General features: G+C 49.8%; 1 protein-coding gene across 3 annotated transcripts in view; it reads right to left on the minus strand.

Moving 5' to 3' along the window:
* The window catches only part of SGMS1 (sphingomyelin synthase 1), an 87,005-nt gene that overhangs the window by 39,998 nt on the left and 21,502 nt on the right, over positions 1-25,505 (minus strand). The window contains exon 2 of one of the 3 annotated variants that reach the window (XM_066191721.1): positions 22,595-22,710. The gene's annotated coding sequence lies outside the window, so the exon portion shown is untranslated. Of the gene's footprint in view, positions 1-697; positions 762-9,271; positions 9,326-22,594; positions 22,711-25,505 lie in introns of those variants that run through there. The other 2 variants (XM_066191723.1, XM_066191722.1) reach the window with 2 other exon arrangements.

A 25,505-nucleotide genomic window follows, 5' to 3' on the forward strand; every position in this document is an offset into this window, starting at 1 on the left:
TGCACTGTTATGTTTGCTCACCGATTGGCACTTCTGCAAAAAAAACCAGGGCTCAAACATGCTCAGCTTCATACTGAGCACTTGGAAACCTTCAAGAGTTACTTTCTGTGTCTTCTCCAGCTCACAAGCAGCAAAAAGTAGCAAATGCAGTTTCAGATGTCAGAAAACCTGGCCTTAAGCAGAAGTAACTGCCCTTATTTTGCAAACTACCCTACAAACACAGTACAGACTATTCAATTTATACCTTCATAAAACTATCATCCAAATCCCTTCTTTTAGATTCAGAACGAGCACAGTAATAATAGAAAAGCTTGGGAAGTTTCAGAGCCAGGGCTCTGAAGGGCTTAGAAAGCTACAGATGAGGCGACATTCAGTTTTACTGTAAGGAAATCACTTCCACGGTGCAATCACAATATTTGGGGAGCTGGGGGAGAAGGAAAAGCCCCCGTGCATCACCTGATGAGGGGGGACAGCAATCCCTGAGCCGTGACGCTGTGCAAGCAAGCAGCTGATGAGACAAGCCTTGCTAGATTATTAAAGAGCCATTGTCCTGAGCCTGGAGGCTTTCAGCAACTCATTTCACAGCTCCTGCCTAAAAACCACCGCAGAGTTTCACGCCTCCGCCCCCCGGAATGAGAAGTTCACGGGTTTTGGGGGTGTATGTCACTGCATTAGTCAAACAGAAAAATGCATTTACCTTCCCAGGCTTCCTGTCCTTCCCAGGTGATAATCTCCTATGAGTCTCCAGGCCTCCCTTCTCCCCGGCAGGAGAAGAAAGGAATGCTTTCTCCTGCAGGTTTGCTTTCGCTTTGGCTCAGACAGAGAGATCTCTTCCAAAGCAAACACTCCTGCAACGTCACCGCGGATATAAATAGGCAGAGGAGAAGGAGGGAGAAGCACAGCCCTTCTGGAGAGACTGGATACATTAGGAAACACGCAAGTAGGGGAGAATATCAGACAGAAATAAAGCCTTGCTTTCCCTAAAGCTACACGCACAGCCTCGACTCGGACACCACAGCCAGGCTGAGCGATCCAAGGAAAATATTGCATCCATCCAGTAAGAGAGGGAGGATCTCACAGATCCTGGGGTTTTGCCAGGAGCTGTGCTATTTCTGCTGCCACCCTGGAGCTCGCACACACGGCTGAATGTCCAAACAAAACGCCAGGAGAGCCACCTGCACCCACACACCCAGGTGGGCACGCAGGCACAGAAGAAGGGTTCGGTTGGACAACGTTCTGTGGACAATGGCACGGTTCCACGGGCCATTGTCCACAGAAGCTGTGGCTGATTCGTCCCTGGAAGTGTCCAAGGCCAGGTTGGACAGGGCTTGGAGGAGCCTGGGACAGTGGGAGGTGTCCCTGCCCACGGGAGTGGACCTCATCCTTACAGACAGGCGAGAACTGGTCTGGGCACCTCTGGCTGCATGGATCAGGGAGATCAGCACCCTCAAAGGAAGGAGCTGAGGGGAAAAGCCGCATGGCAGCCCTGGACTTGAGGAGAACAGACTCTGGCATCATCCACAGGGATGTGCCTGAAGAATCCCACGGGCTTGGAGAAAAAAGGGACCAAAAAGAGCTGGCTGATAAAAAGGATCACCTCCTCCAGGCTGAAGGACAGACCATCCCAGCTGATGGAGCTGAGGGGGCAGGAGGCCCCATGGAGGAGCATGGAGCTCCTGAGCAGAGCCACGGGCAAAGAGCAGGGCAGGGGCAGGCCATCCAGGAGGAATCTGGGAACACTGATCCTGCAGGGTCAGGTGATCCAGGAGGAACCTCTGGAACACCGATCCTGCAGGGCCAGGTGATCCAGGAGGAACCTCTGGAACACTGATCCTGCAGGGCCAGGTGATCCAGGAGGAACCTCTGGAACACCGATCCTGCAGGGCCAGGTGATCCAGGAGGAACCTCAGGAACACTGATCCTGCAGGGCCAGGTAATCCAGGAGGAACCTCTGGAACACTGATCCTGCAGAGCCAGGTGATCCAGGAAGGATCTCAGGAACACTGATGGGGCAGGGATGGGGCTAAGAGAGCCAAAACACATCTGGAATTGAATCTGGCAAGGGATGTGAAGGGTGCCAGTGAGGCCAGCCTTTGGGAACTGCAGACCGCTGAGGCCAAAGGGGAAATCCAGACAAGGAAGACTAATCCTTAGCAGAAGAGGATCAGGTCAGGGGACAGTAGGCTGGACATACTTCATCCCATGGGACCTGATGGGATGGATCCACGAGTGCTGAGAGAGCTGGCTGCTGGCACTTGATGAACTTTGGAAACCATTTCCAGTTACCCGAAGAGGGTGATCAGGAGTAGTCAGCATGGAGGTATGAAGGGGAAAAATCCTGCTTCACCAGCCTGACCTCCTCCTAGGATGAAAAAATCTCAGTGGATGAAGGGAGTGAAGAGTGTCTGTCTTGGCTTTGGAAAGACCTTCAACACTGGCTCTTCTCACACCCTCAGATGAGCTGGCAAAGTACGGAGCAGCCACGAGGGCAGAGAGGTGGGTGGCAAAGTGGCCAAACGGCCAGGCCCAGCAGGGAGGGCCCAGTGGCACAAAGTCCAGTTGGAGGACAGACAGACACTTCCCATGGGTTGATATGAGAGCCAAAATCGTTTCACCTCTTTTAATGACCTGGAGGATGCACAGAGTGTGCCCTCAGCGCTTTGCTGGTGACACAGTAACTGGGATGAGTGGCCAGTACACCAGAGGGTCACATTGCCCCTTGGATGAACTCTAAACGGCTGGAGCAAAGGGCAGGCAGGAGCCTCACGGTGCTCAAACAAAGGAAAGGCAGAGTCCTTCCTTCACCTGGAGGAGAGTGTCGCCAGGAGCCAGCACAGGCTGGGAACTGCTCTGCCAAGCAGCACCGGCCGGTCTGGATGACAACAAGCTCCCAGGAGCCAGCAATACACTCTCCCAGCAAAAAAAAAACCACCAGCATCCCAGGCTGCATCCACAAGAGTGAGCCTTCCCCTCTACTCAGCACAGGTGACACCATTCCTAAAGTGCTGGGCCCAGCTCTGCACTCCTCAGTGGGAAAGGGACATGGACACACTGCAGAGAGTCTGGCAAATGGCCCTGGACAAGCAGCTCCAGGTGACCCTGCTTGACAAGGTGACCTTCCAGAGGTCCATGCCAGGCTCAGCCAGGCTGTGATCCTGGGAGCCTTCAGCCGGTTCACTCTCACAGCCCGGATATCATTTATGATAGGCGCAGGAATTCAGAAGCAGCACCTCAGGCCTGTCTGAGGCACAGCCCCACAACATCCCAGCGCTGACAGGTCACACCCCAGCCCAGCAGGAACAGCTGCCATGTGCCCTATCTCACTCATCTCACTCCTGAGGTCGAGATTCAGTTCCCAGCCCTGGCTAACTTGCCTCGGCTGTGGTCTGACCCCACTTCTGCTTTCTCAATGTGACACAGGGGTCAGAGAGCAGTAACGTGAACAGACCAGTCAGGAGCTGTTTCATCACTCACATTCCATAAAGATCCCTTCAAGTCCCCATCTCCCTCAAGTTTTGCTTCCCTTTTGCCTCTTTTTTTTTTTTCCCCTCAAACATCACCATTGGGATGAATGTTTTAAAAAAGCCCTCAGCCCCACAAATGCTCTGTTACACCTCTAAAAACCAGAGGATGATTATCCTCTATTGTAACAAAGCAAGAAGAGTCAGACACTGATATCATTTAGGTTTACAAGCCAAAATCTTCATTAACTTAGCAGATAATTACTTCTTGCTGGTGTGAAACAACAAAACTAACTAAAGCTTTTTATTATTATTATTTTAAGGCCAAGAGATAAAGTTGTAACTTCTTTAAATCTCCAACATTCCCTGTTCCTACAGCTGGAGGTGGTCTGGCAAAAAGAGGCCAAGTACGAGCCATCAGCAATGGAGGGAAGTCCAAAATTGATCTCACCTATCAATATTTCACCCTAAAAAGGAGGAGGGACAGGGAAGACTCCATGCAATATCCAGGTTTTTGTCCAAAAGCTCCCAATAAAACACGTTTCTCTGTAACTGTCAGCGCATTTGCCTTGCCTGGTTCTCAGTTTAGCACACCTCCTCCTCCTTCTCCTCTCTTTGCAAATACACTGAGGGCTGAGCAGGGACAGGCAGAGCCCAGCTGGGCTCTGCTGTGGTGGCAGCTGGCACAGCTGGGGCCAGGGCACTCGAGGTCTCTTCACACAGGAAAAAAAAAAGGCACCTCTGCAGTTCTAAACTGACTCCTTGCAAGCATTGCTTCACAGGGATTTAAGGCCATCCACGGTCCTGCCTTCTTCCCATGGGTGTTTTCCCAGTGTTGGCCTGGTGTCACCAAGTCCAGGTGCCCCACCTTACAAGGGACTTGTGGGCTCAACTGGCCCAGTCCCTGCCCCAGGCAGGTGCATTTTCTGGCAGAGTCTATGGCTCTAAGCCATACCATGGTTTCTTCCAGGAGCTTGGGAAGGTTTTTATGGACTGCTCTACTTGTGGCTACCAAGCTGGATTCTAGTGTAACATTAAAGGTTGGGCAGGGAAGAGTCTGAGAGCAGCCCTGGGAGAAGGACCTGGGGGTGCTGGGGGTGAGAGCTGGGACCCAGAACCCCCCGTGCCCTGGGCTGAGCCCCAGCGTGGGCAGCAGGGGAGGGGGGATTCTGCCCCTGTGCCCCGGAGCTCAGGTGAGACCCCACCTGCAGAGCTGCCCCAGCCCTGGGGCCCAGCACAGGAGGGACCTGGAGCTGCTGGAGAGAGGCCAGGGGAGGCACCAAGCTGCTGAGGGGACTGGAGCACCTCCCCTGTGGAGCCAGGCTGGGACTGCTCTGGGGCTGCTCTGCCTGGAGAAGAGAAGGTTGTGTGGAGACCTCACAGCTCCTTCCAGGGCCTGAAGGGATACAGGGAAGCTGGAGAGGGACCCTGCATCAGGAACTGGAGTGCCAGGACACAGGGAATGGCTTCCCACTGCCAGAGGGCAGGGATGGATGGAATCTTGGGAAGGAATTGTTCCCTGGGAGGGTGGGCAGGCCCTGGCACAGGGTGCCCAGAGCAGCTGTGGCTGCCCCTGGATCCCTGGAAGTGTCCAAGGCCAGGCTGGATGGGGCTTGAAGCATCCTGGGATAGTGGAAGGTGTCCCTGCCCATGGCAGGGGTGGCACTGGATGGGCTTTAAGGTCCCTTCTAACTCTTCTGGGATTCCATGAGTAGGGGCACAAAGAAGCAGCTGCAAAACAACAGACATTCCCTGCAAAGATCTGCACAGGGGCTCAGTGATTCTCAGCTCACAGTTTCGTCTTTAAAATTCCTGCAGCTGTGAACATGAAGACTGGACCAGCACTCCAAACATCACAGCAGCTCCTCCTGGGGAGGCTGAGGACTTCCCTTACACTTGTGGCACCCAGGGCACACAACAAACTCCATTTATACAGGACTTTTCTCTAGAGCAGCGTGAGCTACTGTTTCATTCTGAATTAAACCCCATAAAGCAAAACCAGCTAAACACAGAAAGAACTACTCTGGACTTGCAAGGGAAAAGAGAGGCTGCTAATTACAGCCCAGCTCAGCTCCTCACTGCCAGCAAAGCATCACCAGCCCTGTCTCTGTGTTACCCTGCTGGAGGAGAGTGGCTCCTCTACAAGCATCACAGGTGGAAGACTGTAGGAAGCAGGTTGTACCTGGCTCTGAAACCCAGAACAAACCACACCAACGGGGAATCAGGGGTGCTGCATGTCCAGCACACTGCTGTGAGATCCACCCCAAGGATCCTGGGATGCTGCTGGCAGAGTAAGGAACAATCAGCCAAAGTTTCAGGGAACCAGAGAAATAAAAACACAGGCGCACACACATGAAGAGAAATAATTATATATGGAAATTGCACATCAATCCAGAGGCAGCCAGGACTCCATACTCCATCCTGTCCCAAAGAAGCAGATCTGGAGCCTGGGTATCACCTGAGGCAGCTACATACCCAAGATGTATTTTTGGAGTGGCTCTGAATCAAAAAAGCAGGAACTGAAGCACAGGGAACATCCTTACACCCACACTGAGGGCATGAATGATGACCAACCATAAAACCAACACAGCACAGCCAGGGTTTTCATCACAGACTCACCCAACAGGAACCCCAGCAGAGTTTAGGATTGTTCATCTGGTGACAAAAGGAACAGTGTTCCTTCCCCAAATACACCATGGAACAGGACAGTGTGACAGAGATGGACACACCAGCTCTCCCTCCTGCCTAAGAAATGCTGTGGGACTTTGTGTGGTCAGTATGTTACAAATTCAGGAAGATTTTGGTACAAAAGACCTCTATTATTCATTAAACACTTGCAATACCAAGATATTCCCCCTCTAAGTCACTGCCCTTGCTTAGTTGCTTTTCCTGTTATGAATGTGACCCTTTGTTTATACAGCAAAAGGCTGGTTTTGGTACACTACTAAATAAAGGAAAATTCAAGCTTCCACATCTATCATGCAGCTCTAAAATAAAACAGGAAAGAACTCACTTTGTCTTCAGCATCCCAAAATGGACCAGGCTTTCCAGGGCTTTCAGTGCTAAATGAAAGCTGACCCTAGAAAATTCCCTTGTAAATGTTTATTATTCTAATTTTATCCTCTGGACATTTTTAGTGCCAATAAAAAAAAAAAAAACCAAAAACAAAACAAAAAAAACCCCAAACAAACAAGATCAAAACACAAGAGAGCAAATAATCCACACAGAGATTTTTTCTCCTGCCTGTGCTGGTTCAAAAGTCATTCTGAGGTTTGGGGATAAGGGGGATATTTTTATTTTAATTTCTTGTACTGGAAGCATTAAATCCCACCACGATGTCAGATCAAAACAAGCCTCTTAGAAAGGAAGGGGCATGGATTCCCCTGGGAAACAACACTGTCCAATTTAAATACCTCACCAGAACCCACTGAGCAGCAGAAACCTCTTTTTAATTCGCCTTTCCATGGTGAAAGGAACTCAAGGAACACAGGAATACCTTGTACCAATACACTCTGGATAAGCACTTCCCCAGGCTCTGTTGGATCCTGCAGAGCTCTTTCATCCATCCAAACTCTCCAGAAGTGCTCAAAACACTTCTCTTAAGCCTTGATTGTATCTTTATGCATCTGAACCAGATACACTGTCATGGTTCCACAATAATTTTTGGGCTCAGACCCACTCCTTTGGCCTCTACCAGGAGAACAGATCACAAAATCCTTGCGGACAAGAGTGAGAGCAGCAGCTCAGGCCAGGCTCTGTGCAGCTTTTGTTACCTGCTGAGGCTCATCACAGTGGCACAGGGACCACAACTAGCCCAAAATCTCCAAGCCGAAGCACAAATGCAGATCTCCAGGACAGCAGCTCTGTTCTTCTTCATTCTCCTGCCCACAAAGGTGCAACCAGACACCCTGCAGGGTGTTTTGGAGAGTTACTAAGAGAAGAAGAAACAAACAACCGAACAACAAAAGCCAAAATTGGCCAGTCCCTGGGGCGAGCAGCTGCCTGCAGGGATAAACTTCGCTTGCAGACAGCACCGTGCTGGTGCCAAAAGGCTTTCCCCAGTAATTCTGACCTTTATTCCTTGGCCAGCCTCGTCCAAAAAAAGCAGTGAGACGCAGTATTCTTGTGTCTCACAATTCTGGCACTCCTGGCTGTATTACAGCCTACAGTCTTCTTCCAGATTATCATCAATCCAAGTAACAAATCCGTAATTTAGCTGTTCAGCTTCCCCGTCAATCCTACAAGCTCACCACACACCGACGGGACTCCCATAAGCTGGAAAATGCACCTTCCTATACCTTGGGTGGCCAATGGCTCCTCAGTTTGATTTGCTGCTCATTTGCTTCCACCTGCTATGGGACCTGGCATTTCCTTGTCAAATACCAGCGGAATTCCCCTATTCCAAGTTTATTCCAGGGTGCACACGAAGGCAAAGGGGAGCCTGGAGATGCCCCTGCCCTACAGATGAGAAAAGCAACTGTTCTCTGGGGGTATCATCCCTCCTGCCTGCCCAAAGACATCCTCTGGAGACCTCACTTTGTATCTGTGCTGCCCTAAGCCCTTGTCTTCCCTCTGTGTCAGAGCTGCAGGTTGATTCCTAAGGTCAGAGTTGGGCTTTGTTTGGAGGTTCTCCCCCTCCCTTGGTTTTTTTTAATCCATAAGCCTACACACTCATAGCTCCAAAAATAAGAAATCACAGCAGAAAAAGGCCTCCAACACAGGGAAAAAAACCCTTAAGCACATCATCAATACAAAAGCACTTTCAAACACAGAAATTCAAAACCTCAACAGCACCAACCAAGGGCAATAATGAAATCTTTAAATGAGCCCAGGTCGATAGACAGGATGCCAGTGAAGTGACCTGTGTGACAAGTTACAGCTGTCTGTTGGCGAAAAAGGTGTCACACAGCTGCTCACAACACTTCTGATTCAGTTCCTCCCTTTAGTTTCAGATCCCTGGATTAACTAAGCTGCCCATATATCACAGTTCTCTCCCACCTCCAGCTTTTCTGTCCCTGCAACCTCCACCTCACACAACAGGTCTAAGACTTTTTAGCAGTGTCACAATAGTACTTTGCATATGATAACACAGAGGAAATAGCTTCTTGTTAACCATTCCAAGGGTAAGAATCAGCAGGAAAAGGCCACTGGAGGCAGTTTATGAAACACTGGGAACAAGAGCAGCAGGCAATCCTGGAGGTGAAAGGCACCAGCCAGCCAGGCTTTCCATGGGAAAAAGAAGAAACTTGACAGCAAGACAGCTCAAAGTTTTTAAATCTTACCTAGTTGAAAGCAGACGTGGAATTATCTCCTTATTAAATACTCCACACTAACTTACAATGGCAGATCTCTGGATACAGGGTAACCATCCTCTGACATCCACTCAAACTGCAGGATCGTGGAATGGTTTGGGTTGGAAGAGACCTCAACCTCCCAACCCCCTGCCATGCAAGAGATCAGTAACTAAATAACAGGCCAAGGACTTTTCCTAGGCAATTTATGCTTAAATCACCACGGACTGTGCAGGAGACGCAGGGAAAAAAAAAAAATTAAAAGTATGAGTTAATAGAGTCTTGCTGCTTCCTGCTGCAGACAGGCTTGTTTTTTTCCTGCAATTACAGAAGAGGGATTTTTTTTTTTTTTCCCCAGCCCCGCTTTCAGCTGCCACAAGCAGGCTATTGTCCGGATTTACCCAGGCAGCAGCAGTCCCCATGCAAACCCCGGGCAGCACGATGGACTGCCTGGAACTGACACGGAACAGAAGGGAATTCAGTCCCGGTAGGACGGGAAGAGAGATTTGTACTAAATACCTGCTCGGAGCAAAGCCAGAGGAAGCACATCACAGGAGTCCTGGGATACTTCCCAACATCCAGGTGCCTGCAGAGATGTTGTGCAGCAGGTGACAGCTCGGCAGCCTGCTCCCAGCACACATCACCCAGCCCGTGGCCCAAATCCAGGCAGCCCCAAACTGCTCAGACTACATCTCCTGCCTCCTCCCCCGCACACCACGGCATCCTCTCCCATTCAAGAAGTGATTCCCCAGCCCTCGGACACACCACAGTGAGTCATCCGGGTGCCCTGGTGCCTTCACTCTGAAAACTGCTCCTCTCTGCCCGAGGGACTGAAACGCTGTGAGCTCACTTGTAGCTGTGGCAACAGCAAATGCAAATCCTGCCACGCTGAAAAACTTCCACCACCGACTCCTCCAGTACACGGGGACTATGTGTGAACAAACCCAGTTTTTTCTTCTTCCCCCCTGAGGATTAAATTGGGTTTGTGAAAGCTGTGCCCTAAAGCAAAAATCCAATTGGCAGGGCAGAGTTAAACCAGACACACATTGCTTTAGCTGTGCTTCAGTGCACACAGAAAACAGGCACAGCAGAGTCTGGAAACAGGATGCAAGAACAGGTTTGAGGTCTCTCACTGCAAGGGCTCTACTCACTGTTTACCCCCGGTGAGGAGCCACTCCACTGCAGCCTCGAGTTTCAGGCTGAGCAAGTCATACCATGGCTGGTTTAATGCAGTGAAGTTACAGTGGATGTACAGACACAGAGGAGAAAATGGCTTTCAATTAATTGTTCCCTGGGAGGGCGGGCAGGCCCTGGCACAGGGTGCCCAGAGCAGCTGGGGCTGCCCCTGGATCCCTGGGAGTGTCCAAGGCCAGGCTGGACAGGGCTTGGAGCAACCTGGGATGGTGAAAGCTGTCCCTGCCATGGCAGGGGTGGAATAAGATGGGCTTTACGGTCTCTTCCAACCCAAGCCATTTTATGATTCTATAATTAAATGATCTGTTTTTTAAAAAAATAATCAGAATTCTAAAAAACCCCAGCATATCTGAATGCAAAACCATGAGCTTGTCTTGGGGGATAAGTAGGATATTTCTAATAAAAATGCAGGCAGTAACTGCATCCAGCAACCAGAGGTTAAAAACAACTGATGAGGGGGGTAAAGAAAGGGGAAAAAAAAATTAAAAAAAAAAATAGAAAAACACAAGCAAGCCTCACCTATCAAGTTTATAGCAGCAAACCCTGTGTGAACTGCAAGACCTGAATTGTAAATTAACTTGGGTGAGAACTGTGCCTCACTCGCAGGGTATCTACCTGTGGTTTGCACAAACTTCTCAGACAAGCTTCAACATCCTGAATGGCAAAAGAAGAGTAAACTCCCTCCGATGCTTCCTGCATGTTGAGAAGTTTGGGTGGGGAACTTGGAGATCTCTGGGCTTGGTGGGGACTGGTGCTGGTTTGGAGCGGGGTTGCCGCCTTGTGTTTTGTTGTGCTGTTTCCCTTTCAGAGGGCAATCTGCGTTACCCAATCCAAACCGTTCTCAGGAGTGAAAACCCCGCAACCTCACCTTCACCTGTTAGTGAGCAGAGCCAACTTAATCCCACAGGCAGGTTATTCTATCTGGGAGCAAAGCAAAGGAGCTAAAAACGAAGGAAAAGGAGAGTTACCATGGGATACCGGGATGCGTCACTTCTCTTGGCTCTCCTGGCGCCACGTGACACCTCAGCCGCCAGTGAAGAGCTCGGCAGATGGGATAGGGGAAAAAATGTAAAAAGGTCCCTAGATTATAGCAAAGTTCAGGCTTTTAAATCTACTGCTTATGGCTACAGAAATAGAGGCAACAATATTTATCTATAAACCAAACTAGCTGTCTATAAATCTATTGCCACCGAGCAGTAAATACACGCTTTCCCTTCCAGCAGCCGTCACCATCTACACTTCTCAGTTCCCTACAGTAAATTCAGTCCAAGCACGTGCAGAAATACCGCCCTTGCCATCTCAGAGAGAACTATCACTTGCCTTTCAGTGGAGGCAAAGCAGGTCAGTAGTTTCCACCTCGCTCATAAATACAGAAGCAGCCACTTGACAGCAACAGACACGAGCAGTCAGAGTTCAAGGGACATCAGAAGAGGGATAAATCACTTGGAATTTACTCTCCAAGTAATCACACAGGTCACCAAGCCCATGCCTTGGGCTGGAGCCCACTGAACCAAGAGTCTCTCTCCATTTTCAAGGTATGGCTGTTGAGCATGTGCGTGCAGCATGGCAGTGACCCCACACGTGCTCACTCACACTTGGGTTTCTACCCCACTCAGAGCAGGATCAATTCTTAAAAAGCTCCTGCTCCAAGTCTCTCTTCTCTGCACAAAATCCTAGAGTAGTCCACTGTTGGAGGATTTCTCCCCTTCTCTTACAGCAGCCAGTTTCTTTCTAGCAGATCAAAACAGCTCTGATTCAAAGGACATTATTCCAACTCCATCCTCCTCCACCTCCCAAAGCCTCCTAAACACCCACACGCCGCTGAACGTCAAAATCTCCAGGGAAATTCAGTCCTACCATCTGGCAGCCAAGCAACCCCCCTGTGTGTGTAGTAAAAAGCAGTGTGCAGTGAAAGGAACCTTGGCCCTCCCTGGGTGAAGGTGCAATCCCAGCGCCCCAGCTCTACCCAAACACTGCGTCAGGCTGGGAACCCAGCGTGCAGGGAAACGCTGGGGCCCATCTGCCTCCAGTGCACCAGGGTAACCTGAGCGTTACCCCAGCACCAGCTGGCACGCTGCCACCCCAACCCACCCGTCTCCCAGCACGCTCCAGACTGCAGGATTTTGGGAAAGGAACACAGCCCGATCAGCCAAGACAACTGCTGCTATCATCTGCTCCTGAACACCAGCTTTTTATCACCTGAACCACTTGCTATTCCTTGCCTGTTTCCCATTACCTACCAAAAGCAGCAAATAGTATGGAAGCCAAGAAATCCCACATTTCATCTGCTACTCCAGGCTGTAGCCCCTGTGTTAAACAGCTACACAACAGCTGGGTGTTATTTCTGCTTAAAAAGGAAGTTTCACATTGCTACAAAAAGTTTAACACAGAAAGTGACACCTTTTTCAACCAGAGGAATGCAGGTCCTGCACCTGAGCAGGAACAAGCCCAGGAACCAGCACAGGCTGGGGGGAACTGGAGGGAAGGACCCGGGGGACACGGAGCTGTCCCTGAGGCAGCAGAGTGTCCTGGGGCCAAGGAGGCCAAAGGGATCCCGGGGGCAGCAGGAGGAGCCTTGGCAGCAGGGCAGGGAGGGATGGATGGTGGCCCCGTGGGCAGCCCTGGAGGCACCTCTGGAGTGCCGTGTCCAGCTCTGGATCCTCAGCACAGCAGGGCCAGGGAGCTCCTGGAGCGGGGCCAGCGGAGGCTGCGCAGCTGAGGAAGGGCCTGGAGCATGTGGGAAATGGCCAGGAAAGGCTGAGGGAGCCGGGGCTGTTCAGCCTGGAGAGGAGCCCCAGCTGAGAGGGGCCCCGAGCCCTGGGTGTCCCTGTGTGCAGGGAGGGCTCCCAGCAGGGCCCAGGCTCTGCTGCGGGGGCCCAGCAATGGCCCCAGAGCCACGGGCAGGGCCTGAGCCCAGCAATTCCCCCTGCACAGGAGGCACAACTTCTTCCCTGGGCAGTGCCCGGCCCTGAACACATTGTCCACACGGCCTGGGGGGCTCCTCCCTGGGGCTGTGGCAGAGCTGTGTGCGCACAATGCTGTGCCCTGGGCTCTGGGATGGCCCTGCTGGAGCACGGAGGTGGCACCACGTGCCCACCCAGCTCCCTGCAGCCTCAGCCACCCTGGATTCCTCCAAACACTGCTTTAATAACTGTGCCCTGAGCCAGGAGACTCTGTCTTTAATAGCTTTTAATAGCATGGATTTTATTCAGTCTCCTCTGAACCTCTCACCTTCCAGCAACATCCCGGCCACCAGGAATACCACAGCATAACTGTGCACTACCAAAAGAAAAGCTGTCCCTTTTATAAGCTCGTTGCTTCTCTTGGGTTTGTGGGTTTTTATTTGGGTGAGGAAGGCCTGGGTACAGTCATCTTCTCTGGAAGATGCAAAACTCCCAACCTGCATAACATTCCTCTCCTTGCTTCTTCCCCTCACAATCATTTCTGCTCCATGCTAAAGAGACAAAGTTTATTTATCTCCTTTTATACAACAGCTGTTCCATGCCTTTGATCACCTTCCTCATCCTTTGCTGAACCTTCTTCTTTTTGGAGAGGGAGGATTCAGGACCTGGAGAATCATGGAGAAAAAGGGGATTTTTATAATTAATTTTTACCGTAGTTTGTTCTGTTTTCTACGCCTTCACTGATAATATTTATTCATTTACTGCTTTAACTTTGCAGCTATTTGCAGTGAAAAGAACCTCCAAATTCAGAAAAAAGCCTCCCAAGAGCAGAACAAAACCCAAAACTAATAATGTTTTTGCATTCTGCCAGTGTTGCAGGAAACAAGCATTAGGCTTCAGAGACAGGAAAGAGCTTGCAAAATGCAGTAACTTGTCAATAGCTTGAAACAGATGCTTCCAAAACTTTTCTTAAAGCAGAGCAGCAAAGCAAGGAATTAAACACATCCATGGCTGTGCATGTGCCCTCCTCCGCTCATCTGAAGATGGTTTTTGGTAAAAAAAAAAATCATATAAATCAAATAAATACATACACACATACCTAGGTCACCTGTATTTATGATTTCCTCATGCAGCACCAGCAAAGTGACCCCTAAGGAGGTGCACAGAAAATGACCTGGTTTTTTATTAGTAACCAATTGCTGCTCTCCAGCCTCTCTGACCTTGCAGCACACACCTGATTCCTGCTCAGCACACCTGCGTTTCCTCTTTTCATGTCCAAACAGTCCCCACAGCTCTGTGTCATTAATATTCACAGTACACCCTTGGGCAGAGCCGTAGCTTCAAACTCCTGCTGGGACACAGAATTTTGGTTTGGTTTTGTTGGGTTGGTTTTCTTTTTTTGCCTGTTTTCAGCACCTCAAACTCACAGCGTGACAACACAGGATTGCTTTGAAGTGTCCATTTGCACTCCACCTCAAATTACCGCAGAGAAGCAGACCCTGGCTGAGTATCAGAATTCTCCAGATAAAACTAAACAACCAGTGCATCAACATGGAAAAAAATGGGTGGGTTTTTGTTGTTTTACAGACAGGGAACAGATTTAGCGTGACTTTTACAAGGATGGTGGCTCTTGCACAAGCAAGAAGCAGAAGAATGCAAACAAAAACTTGCTGTTTTATTGAGCTCACTTATCTAAGTTTTTAGAGTTGCTTTTTGCAAGGCTGTAGTGTAGAAATAAAGCTGTTCCTTGGGGCAATTTGTTAGGTTTTGGATGCTGGAACAGAAAGGAAGGACTTGTGATGAGAACTGGGCTTTCACTCAAAGGACCATCTAGAACCCCACCTCGAGAAGAAAGAGAATAAACAGGTCCACAAAAACCAGACTTTCTTGGATATTCCACATGGAATTTCAGGAGGAATTGCTTCACTGAAAGGGTGCTGAGGCCTTGGCAGGGGCTGCCCAGGGAGGTTTGGAGTGCCCATGGCTGGAGGTGTCCAAGGAAGGGCTGGAGGTGGCACTCAGTGCTCTGGGCTGGGGACAAGGTGGGCGTCAGGCATAGCTGGGACTGGATGATCCCAGAGGTCTTTCCAACCCTTATGATTTTATGAGTCTATGAATTTCAGGTTTCAAAAGTCCCTTGTAAAATTCAAACCACGTATCTGTGGGCTGCCAAACAGCATTCCTCTGCTGGGGGCCACTCTTCAGGCAGTCAGGTTGTTGGGGGCTCTGTTCCATTCTTTTTCCAGGAAGACAACTCTCTCCAGACCATCTCTCCATCCCGTTTTCCCACTGTACAGGGACACCTTCCTGCCCTGCCCATATCCTCAGGGGTTCTGAGCACAGAACTCATGTGCTGGCTTTGAGCAACCCTCACGAAGCACCAACACAACCCTGTGCTGAGTGTTACTGGACTAGAAGAAAAATCATTTAGAGAAACAGCAGCTACAAGAGAGCTCCTTGCTTTACCTCCTCTGTACACAGCTTTTAAACTCCCAGCTACAGCTACAAAGGAGCTAGAGACAGAAGAGACATCCTTGCAGCTGCTGACAGGTAAGTTTATTTGAGCTCCAGCACAAGCATTTAAAGATGAAAGAGCACAATGAGGGTGCTGAAAGACAACTGACAGCTTGAGGAGTACGCACTGGTTTTCAAATCGTTTCTGTGATGTAGGGTAATGCTTGTGATCACAGCATTCACTGGGAATTAGATCATCCATTTAGCAGCAAGTTTGCCTGATCAACTGTCTGGGGACTTCAAACAGATCAGCAAAACTGTAGAGCTGGAGACGGTGTCTTGGTATTCAGCTGCCTTCCCTGAGAAGCTTCACAGAGACCAAAACACAGGCGGGGAAATCGTAACAAAACACTGAGAGCAAGTCGAGTGGTGCCCCTGAATTTGGGAAGCAGCACTAGGGCAGGGCACTCCTGCTGGCACCAGCACCTGGGGCAGGGGCAGACACAAGGAGCTGCCTCAGCAGCCACAAAGCACCTGAAGCCACCCCGAGAACACACCCCGATAATGACACAGCCTTTGTGCAAAGCCTGCCCCTCACCTTTCTGCCTTTCTGCGTGTGCCACGCACAGCTCACGGGGCTCCCCAGGCTGCATCAGCTTTCCAAGAAACTCTTGACAAAGCTTGGGGAGTTTAGTGATGTGTCAGTGTCTGGAGATGGCTGCGAGGATGCTCCACCGTGCAGGGAAGGGCAGGGAGGAGCCTGGAGGTGGGAGCATGCTCTGGACACCAGGATATGTAAACCTGCATGGATGTAGCTGGGATGCACACATGATTTGAACAGCTGGGACCGTCACACAGGACTCTGGTGATAAAGCAGACATCCTGTGCCGGGACTACAAAATCCCTCAGCATATTCACACCGAATATTTCACCCACTGTTTGCTGTGTGTTTATCCCTGCACAGCAAAATATGCGAGATGTAACTTTTTGTCTTCTTAAGTAGTACAAGAGAATCTGTCAGAACAGTTGCTGACAGCCTTTCAACTCCTCACTGGGAACGGGGACAGCAGAGGCAGGGCAGCACAGGCCAGGGAAAAAACCTTTTTGTTTTCATGCATCTTGCAAACACAGAGAAAAGCATTTAAGAAGTGAACTAAAACAAAGCATCTTGTCCAAGAATCCCAATAACTGCATTATCTGCTAAACAACAAAACTGCAAAAACGTGGAGTCACTTGAAACAAGTGCATCTGTCATTAAAATAATGAACAAATGAGTCAGTGCTTATCCTGAAAGAGATATTTAAAAGAATCACAGAAAGGTTTGGGTTGGAAGAGAACTTAAAGGCCATTTCATTCCACCCTCTGCCATGGGCAGGGACACCTTCCACTATCCCAGGCTGCTCCAAGCCCCAGTGTCCAGCCTGGTCTTGGACACTTCCAGGGATCCAGGGGCAGCCACAGCTGCTCTGGGCACCCTGTGCCAGGGCCTGCCCACCCTCCTAGGGAACAATTCCTGCCCAATATCCCATCCATCCCTGCCCTCTGCAGGGGGAAGCCATTCCCCCTTGTCCCTCCATCCCTTGGAAAGAGTCTCCCTCCATCTTTCCTGTAGCTCCTTCAGGCCCTGGAAGGCCACAACTGGGTCACCCCAAAGCTTCTCCTCTCCAGGCTGAACAATCCCAGCTCTCCCAGCCTTTCCTCCCAGCAGAGCTGCTCCATCCCTCTGCTCATCCTGGTGCCTCCCCTGGCCTCTCTCCAGCAGCTCCAGGTCCCTCCTGTGCTGGGCCCCAGGGCTGGGGCAGCTCTGCAGGTGGGGTCTCACCTGAGCTCAGGGGCAGAGGGTTTAATTCAACACAGAGCCTGTTCCATCCACCTACGGACTGAGGCTGGGGGAAAACAACTGATTAATAACCCAGCTTCCCAAAAGGCACAAACCCGGGGGCCTGTCCTCAGTTTGTAGCTCCTGGGGTGCAGACCAAGAGGTACCTTAAATCTCTCAGCGCGGTCTGAACACAGCTCTGCTGATTGCAAAGAAAGCAGAGAGCAAAACAAGATTAGAGCTCCGCGAGACAGCGTGCCCCTCGTGAATCCAAATAAACAAGACATTTTGAACTATTTCCAGCATGACTTCAGCACAAAATAACATTTGCACGTCAGTGTAATAGCTGATGTTTTAACTGCTTGCTAAGGGAGCAGTCACGCACTGCAGCCCTGAGTTCAGCGGCGGCTGCTCAGCCTTCAAAGGAAGCAAAAAGAGCTGCAAAAGCGCAGTGCTGCACTTGAAAGCCTTTCAGAGAAGCACTAAATGTATTTATGTTCACTCCACAACCCCAGGAGAACACGGCCTGCCCAGTCCCCACATGCCTTGGGTGGATGATGGGACACTTGAAAGGAGCTGGGATGGCAGCAGCCATCAAATCCCAGGTGAAACCTCGCGGCTTCGAGAGGAAAAGGAGCCAAGCCAAGGGGCACAAGTCCAGAGGATGCAACACAGGAGGGAAAACCCATTTTCCCTTTGAACCTGTGCAAGGAGTGGTGACACACCCTCACAGGAAATCCTATTACTGGGGGCCCTAAGCCATGAATCCATCCCGGAGTCATTCAGAGCCAGCCTCAGGACAAAGGAATAGTCAGATGCTAATTCAGGCCACAAAGCTGGAAAGGGAACACTCCCTCTTTGGATTAAGGATTAATCATCAGCAGGTACAGCCTATTTTTATTAACTGCAGCCATTTCCTGCTAGCACATCCTTTCCATTTTCCAGGAAACCCAGGAGCAGCTACATGTCTGAAGGCAAATAAATTTGGAGACAAGAAGGAAATTATCCACAGCACCTAGAACAAGCCAAGCCACTGAATAAGCAGCTAGAAAATCTACCAAAACCCGATTTGATTGATCCAACAAACTGAATGCAGGGTACATAAAACCTCTGCTCCAAAATTCCATTAAACCTTTAGTTTTGTGTAAGTGTCAAAGATGTCACTGCCTGGAGAGGCTGTGGATGCCCCATGCCTGGAAGTGTCCAAGGCCAGGCTGGATGGGGCCTGGAGAACCCTGGGATGGTGGAAGGTGTCCCTGCCCATGGCAGGGGGTGGGATGAGATGGGCTTTAATGTCCCTTCCAACCTCAAACATTCCATGATTCGACATTACTTTCCTTGGAGTCTGCCCTCTTTTCTTAGTGCACTCTCACTCCATTACCAGAAGAAGAGGCAGCAGCACATCAGACGGGATTCAGGCACTCCTGGGGGATTGCATGGATTCACCCTTCACTCTTCTTGCTCTTAGAACACAACCTGTAGGGTCAGTGTTCGTACCAAAATCACCCAGGCACATCCTGCAGAATCCTCTTACCATCCCAATTCTCTGGCATAGTTTTGATGAATGTATCTGGAAAAAGTTGAGAGGAATCATCAAACCGTTTAGGTTGGAAAAGACCTCCAAGACCACTGAGTTCAACCTCCTCAGCCAGCAGCAGCTCCAAGCTCAGGCTGGCAGCAAAACAAACCAAAGGTGTCACTTAAAGAGCCAACGTCACAATGAAAGTGTGGCCTACAGAGGACACAGAAAAACCCTACACAATTCATAAATTCCCCCCAGGTGCTTTTACATGCACAAGACAACATCCAGAAACCAGTAACCACTTCTAACAAAGATTACTTGAAATTCACAGGGTGGTGAGCTTTTGTGGTTGATGGATTTTTGAGTTTGTGGGATGGTTTTTTTTGGTGGTGATGTTTTGCTCATTTTGTATTTAAACATCTGCTCTAACCAACTGTTGCCCACTTAACTGGGAGATCTCACTACTGAGTGTTCTGCACTGGAATTTACTGTTAACCATTCCAAGCCCTTGCTGTATTCACACACAATTCTATTCCTGAGCAAACAACTTAAGCAGGAAAATTTTCCATAGACTGCACATATGCTCTCTTCCCATGGAGCTAAATCTGGTAGGTGTGAGCATACCTGGCTGTAACAAGCTGAAACAAAAATCACTGAGACACAGAAACTGAATTCCAGGTATAAACCCCTGCTTTCCACTGCTTTAAATAGTCCCTGTTACACTGTGATTACACAGCACTCTGTGTTTGCTTTGCTCTCTGAGCCCAGGGTTTCTCCTTCATAGCCACTGAAATTCAAGTTTTAAACGGAATTCAGCAAGCAGCTCTGTCAAGCACATTCCGTGCCAAGCTGGAGGATGAGTATATTTATATAACAAAAGGCTTCCTGGATTATTTTAAGGCTCAAGTTCTGCAAAGGGAACAATTGACGAAAGGGATGTTTTTCTTTTGTTTAAAAAAATAATACTCGTACCAAGAAGAAAAAAAAGCCATTGAAGAGACAGCAGTGCTTTGATATTCCACTGTGAGATCCCTGGATCACAGCACGTGCTCTCTGACCCCATGAGTACAGAACCTGTGTTGTCACACATTGAGATAAATACAGGAAAAACTAGAGGCCACAGACACCAAGGCACCTGCAAGTGAATACCTGCACATAAATGACAAGCTGTGCCACAGAATCACAGAATTATTTTAGGCTGGAAAATCCCTCCCAGCCCATGGAGTCCCAGCTGTGCCCGACGCCCACCTTGTCCCCAGCCCAGAGCACTGAGTGCCACCTCCAGCCCTTCCTTGGACACCTCCAGCCATGGGCACTCCAAACCTCCCTGGGCAGTCCCTGCCAAGGCCTCAGCACCCTTTCCATGCAGAAATTCCTGCTGCTGTCCAAGCTGAGCCTCCCCTGGCACAGCCTGAGGCTGTTTCCCCTTGGCCTGTCCCTGTTCCCTGGGAGCAGAGCCCGACCCCCCCTGGCTGTCCCCTCCTGTCGGGAGTTGTGCAGAGCCACAAGGTCCCCCCTGAGCCTCCTTTTCTCCAGGCTCAGCCCCTTTTCCAGCTCCCTCAGCCTCTCCTGGGGCTCCAGCCCCTTCCCCAGCTCCCTTCCCTTCCCTGGACACGCTCCAGCCCCTCAAAGTCCTTCCTGGACTGGGAACCCCCCCAGAACTGGACACAGCCCTCGAGGTCCCTCAGCAGGGCCAGGCCCTGCCCTGGACAAAGGGAACAACCCAACTGTCTTGGGTTTTGTAACCAAAAAAAAAGTTTATTCTATTCCATCTGTTGAAACCCACTTGGGGAGATTTTATCTGTTGTAACTCCAGAAGGGAGGAGGTAACTGCCTTCTCTGATAACAAGCCAGCTGTTAAAACCGGGTGGGGCATTGTTTCTTATCTCTGCTCAGTCTTCCATACCCCCACGGGGATATCTTCTGTTAATGGGCCATTAAAGCTCACCAATGACATGACACATTACATCATCCCATTGTGGGATGCTCCACCCAGGGAGGAGGAGCCAAACTATCTCCACCTAGATAAAAGGGAGCCACAAGTGTCACCAGACATCCAGTGTTCCCACGGGACTCCCAAAGGGAGACTGGACCCACCTCTGGACCCTTGGCTCCACAGGACCATCTCTGCTTCCAACAGGACCACATCTGCCACTCCAGGAGGGCTGACTTTGGACTGTTCCCAACACCCTGACCAACAGGGCGTCAGGTTGTATTTCTGACTGTCGGGGTTTTCTAGGATTTCTTGGTTTTTTTGTTTGCTTGCTTATTCTTCTGTACTACAACATTTGTATTTTTTTATATCCCTAGTAAAGAACTGCTATACCTATTCCCAAAATCTTTGCCTGACAGCCTTTTAATTGCAAATTTATAATAATTTGGAAAAGGGGGAGGGAGGGGGGGCTTACTTTCCAAGGGAGACTCCACTCTTCCCTGGCAGATCCCTGTCTATCTAAACCAAGACACCAACAAACACAGAGCCCAAGTACACCTGGTGTGAATCTTTTCCATTTAGCACAGAGCAGAGCAGCCACTTGCACTGCAACCTGTTGATGTTCAACCCCGATTAAAGCTGCATTAAACTTTAAGTAATAGATCCCTGCATTATTCATCACAGCTGTGTATTGGATGCAGAGCAAACAGAAGCTGAATCAATACAGTGACAGGAGCTCCGGGTGTCTGCTCAAAGTGTCTCCTGTTCCCACTATTGATGTACTTGAAGAAGGGTGGGGAAAAGCAGGATTTTTTCACAACTGCTCTGAACAAGCCTTGATATTACAGTTTGCCCAGAACAGCTGTGACACAGAGGCAGCTTTCAGACAGCCAAACTGCCAAAACCTGCTCATAATTCACCTGACCTGTGACACGAAAAAAAAATCATCTCCCTCAATTTTAGCAGCCTTGGTGTTTAGTCACAGCATTTTTCTCAGGATTTCTGGTGGTATTTCTTACAGATTCTGTGGAAAAGCCACAGAACATCTTAATTATACAGCCTTTGAGATCCAAAGAGATGCAGTATTGGGACAGCCACAGCAGAGAGACTAAACCAAATTTTCCGAAGACAAATGTGCTCAGGGACCTTCAGGGAGAATTCATCTGGACTAGGAAGAATCACAACTGCAAGCTGCTTTTCAGCTGCTCTGTCTCCCACCACAGCCTCTCACAATCAGCCAGTTAAGGCTCACTAATATTCCAGAACATTTTTGGGAAAAAGGCAAAAGGTTTCCCAGGTAGGAATGGGAGGCACAAGAGACTTGGTTTGCTCAAGGTGCTGGACACTGACGCTGCACACAAAGAAATAACAGCTTTTAGAACACTCTTTCTCAGAATCTTTGCAACCAAAACTCCACTTTTATTTTCTGATTCTGACTACACCTCCCCTCTAGCTCTTCAATCAGTCACAGAGCTTTCCAGCATGGATCAAACCCAACAGAACAACAACAAATCTTAGGAGATGACTTTCAGCAAATCCTCACACAGCTTCAAAGGATTACTGAAAGACAAAAACACAACTACACGCAGCAATAAAAGGCATCCACCCCATTTATTCTCCCTTTGCAGGTCATTTATCGATGTGAAAGCCAGAGCTGGGAACAGAACACAGCTATTCCTGCCCCCATTCTGGCTGTCTGCACAACATATCACTCCAGTTTCCACAGCCAGAAGGGCAAAGATTTCCATAAAAGCAGGGGTTTGGGAACATTTATCCACAATCTGTATCTTCAAGTTTGGGTCTTAGTCATCCTTCCCTGGAAGCAGGTAGAAGGAACTGATCTAAGAGATCTTTCAGCTGTCTTTCCCTAAGGTTTTACAATTTAATACTGGAGTTAGACAGTTTGTGAAATATCCAAAATGTCCAAAACAAGAACTTGCCCCAATTCAGGTCACAGTAAACAAGGTACTGAATGAATACACCACTCCAAAACAAAATGCAAGATGCACTGGCCTACCTGAAATTGCTTTTCTAGCCAGAGCACTCGAGGCATCAGGTTAGAAGCTCATTTTGAACAGGCGAGTCAAAGTTCAGACCTGCTGCTGGCAGCTTCTCACGTAGTCAGGAGAGTCACTGTTAACGAAACACCAAACAAATAAAAATAAGGACATTTAAGAGACAGAGCTAACAGCAAGCCCTCATTAAAGCATCAAGAGTTGTTACAGTGTGAAGATGACCTCAAGGTCTAACAAGAGCTGGGATATACAGGAAAGGCCGTGCTAGCAAAGAATCCCAGAATGGTTTGGGTTGGAAGGGACCTCAAAGCTCATCTCATTCCACCCCTGCCATGGGCAGGGACACCTTCCACTATCCCAAGGTGCTCCAAGCCCTGTCCAACCTGGCCTTGGACACTTCCAGGGGTGGAGCAGCTGCATTTTAAAAACAGTATTCCCCACAAGACTCAGAAAGAGAGAATATCCTTGTGTCCAAACAAGCCAAGATGAGGTTGGGAGGAGACCACCACCTCCAGAACAACATGGGTTTCCTGCTGCCAGAAACAGGCTGCTGACTATCCTCCTATACCCAGAGCACCTTTTCTTAACTGCAAGAGCAATCCAGAAAACTCATGGGATACATATTGCCACATGGAGCCCCAGCTGAAGAAATAAACCTCCATGTTTTCTTTGAAGGGAACTGCTGAAGTGACCCCCGGCTCTGAACTCAGCATCACACAAGGAGTGATGAGGGGGAGCAAAGGAGCAAGGCTGGAAGCCTTTTCAGATAGTCTCCAAGATAACCAGGATCATTTAGGAGAGAAAGGAAGAACCAAAGAGAGCCAGCAGCAGCACACAAACCACTCATCCTGCCCTGGGAAGCAAACCCCCTCTCCATCCCATCCCTCCAGCCTCTAAGGGAAACAAAACCAGGGTGGAGATTCAGAATAGAAGCAGCCCCGTGCTCCATCGGGCTCCTCCAGTTCAGCTTTCACTCTCAGATAAACGAAAACCACAGGTCTCCCTGCTCCGTCCACATTAGTTAGAAAACTGCAATTCAAACACTTCCACTCCAGTACATGCTGGGGAGGAAGGGGGGATAAATAAACCAAATTTTGCTACTTGAAGCAGCACTAAACCCAGGGATCTGTCTGCCAGGAAACAAGCAGCTGGGAGCCTGGTAATTCTGCTGTCCTGGGACTCCTTTTTAGCTACATTTAGGATTGCTCGGAAATTTGCTTTTGAGATTTCACACTGCCTCACCTTCAGCAGTAATGCACCTGAGAGCTGCAGGGAGGAGTACACCAGGCACCTCCACCTGCCGGCCAGGAGATTCTTCTGTGCCACAGGCTGGAAGTCAAACAGCTTTTGTCCATGTGTACAGAGCCATGGGAAAGCCAGGGCAAGCCCTGCCAGCCTTCTGTAGAGTCATGAGAGGTGTCACCCATCCCAAGAAGGCTGTTTCCATGAGTAACTGGCTGTTATCTCACACGGGCAGCCCTCCCAAACTAACCACGCTCACTCCGTCTGCGGTTTCCTAAGCCATCCAAAAGCCACCCCAGCGCCGAGAGCCTGGCCCAGGAGGAAGCTAGGCCAGGGAAAGCTCCATGCCCTGCATGCCCCCTCTTCCCACGGATCCCAGAGCACAAAGCGGTGCTCAGACACACATTTTTGATGAGCAAGTTGTGAATCAGCGTCATTTGCTGCGAGCACCACGAGGATCCCGGCTGCCTCCAGCACAGGGCACACAGAGCCTGCAAGGACACGTTTCCTGCCACATCCAGAATTATTTCTGGGCTGGTGAAAAGACAGGAGGAGCAACTCACAGCGACACTCTGGGTCCTAGCAGCTCTGCTGACAGCAGGACTGTGTGGCAAGGTTTGATTAGAGCGCTTTCCTGTCTGGCCTGCGGCACACACAGCACTTCCCTGTGTTACGTGCCGAGCTCTAACATTGCTAATACAGATCTCAGAAAACAGAAGGTCTGTCTTTCCCAGATCAGCGAGCCTGTACGCCAAACTCCTCCCTCCCCTGAGGGAGACCCTGCTCCCTGCAGAGCACTGGCTGCTGCTCTGCTGGGGGACGCGCTGGGGGTTCAGGGCCCTGTTTCCCTAAACTCAGTATGGCTGTGGAAAGGGTTCAGCTCCTGGGAGTTGCTAAGCAGTGCCGAGGGGTGGCACGAGAGCAGCCGGCTGCTGTTTCAGCATCTAACGTGACCGTGCTCAGCTCTGGCTGTGCCACCCCTTGCTCTGACAGCCACAGCGTTTCCTTTGTGCGGGAGCACCAGCTGAGGAGAAATTCCGGAGGTTTTGATGCTGTGAAGATTAATGAGAGGTCACCACCAGCCTTGTTCTCCGTGGCACAACACGGCTCAGAACCACCAGGCTATTGGACCAAATCACCTCCAGAGCTCTGCTGGCTTATTCCCAGAATATTCCCCATTTTCCATCACCTGATCTAGCACTGCCCCCAGCGCAGCCTGCAGCAGGCTCAGAGTGGGAGCTCCATCTCTGACTGATGCATCTGGAGATGTTACAGCCAGTGCAGACCTGCAGGATTCCCAGAGAGAGCCCCTGATTTCTCTTATTAATATTCAGATGTTTTCCAGGTGGACGATACCATCTTTATTATCCACATGGAATAACAAGCAAACCAGGATTTAGGAGAGTTAAGTGGCCACATCTGAGTGCTGAGGGCCACTTTTGGAGACTTTACAGAACTCCTTGTGCATTTGGAGTTGAGGATTCTCCAGTGCCTTTTCCTTCCCACTTCCCATGTCCACACAAAGCAGCACCTTGGCAAAAGGAGCGAGAGCAGGCTCTTGTCTTACTTTCTTATTCCATTTAACCAGCAAGGATCAGGAATGTCTGTGAGGGCTGGATTAGCCAGCTGAAGACTGCTGCTTGCAGAAGGCAACCCCAAGACTTGAGCAGC

Source organism: Chamaea fasciata, unplaced genomic scaffold (genome assembly GCF_029207755.1).
Source record: "Chamaea fasciata isolate MVZ Bird 193981 ecotype frontalis unplaced genomic scaffold, bChaFas1.0.hap1 SCAF_9, whole genome shotgun sequence".
NCBI lineage: Eukaryota > Metazoa > Chordata > Aves > Passeriformes > Sylviidae > Chamaea > Chamaea fasciata.